This window comes from Vanacampus margaritifer, chromosome 4 (assembly GCF_051991255.1).
Source record: "Vanacampus margaritifer isolate UIUO_Vmar chromosome 4, RoL_Vmar_1.0, whole genome shotgun sequence".
Classification (NCBI taxonomy): Eukaryota; Metazoa; Chordata; class Actinopteri; order Syngnathiformes; family Syngnathidae; genus Vanacampus; species Vanacampus margaritifer.
Genome location: NC_135435.1, coordinates 26,868,846 through 26,869,428, shown reverse-complemented (window position 1 = coordinate 26,869,428; position 583 = coordinate 26,868,846).

The window sequence follows — 583 nt, the reverse complement described above, 5'->3', positions numbered from 1 at the left end:
AGAGAGAGAGAGAGAGACAGAGAGAGAGAGAGAGAGAGAGAGAGAGATAGAGAGAGAGAGAGAGAGAGAGAGAGAGAGAGACAGAGAGAGAGAGACAGAGAGAGAGAGAGACAGAGAGAGAGAGAGAGAGAGAGAGAGAGAGAGAGAGAGAGAGAGAGAGACCAATCAGCCTCCACAGTTCCATCTCAGTGTTCCCTTCTCTTCTTCATGCATCTTACATGAGCTTGACTCAGCAGACTGGTTTTATGTGACCGGTCATGATGCTGTTGGGTTGAATAAAAGACGTTTTAGCTTACAGCGCCCTCCGGCGGTCAATCAATCCAAAAATGTGTTGTCAGCGACAACTGCCTCCTTTATTGGAAATCTGCATTTACGGTATAGAGCTGATGTAAAATTCTGCCCCCCCCCCCCCCCCCCCCTGAAACGGATGCATTTAAATAACACTCTCCAGAAGCAAGAGGACACAAAGGAAAAGGGCATAAATGAATAAATAAATAGTTACAATCAGGATTTACCTAATGTTTCAACAGACTTAAGGACGCTAAATTAATTTTTTTTAAATACCGTACATTCAATGTTTCTT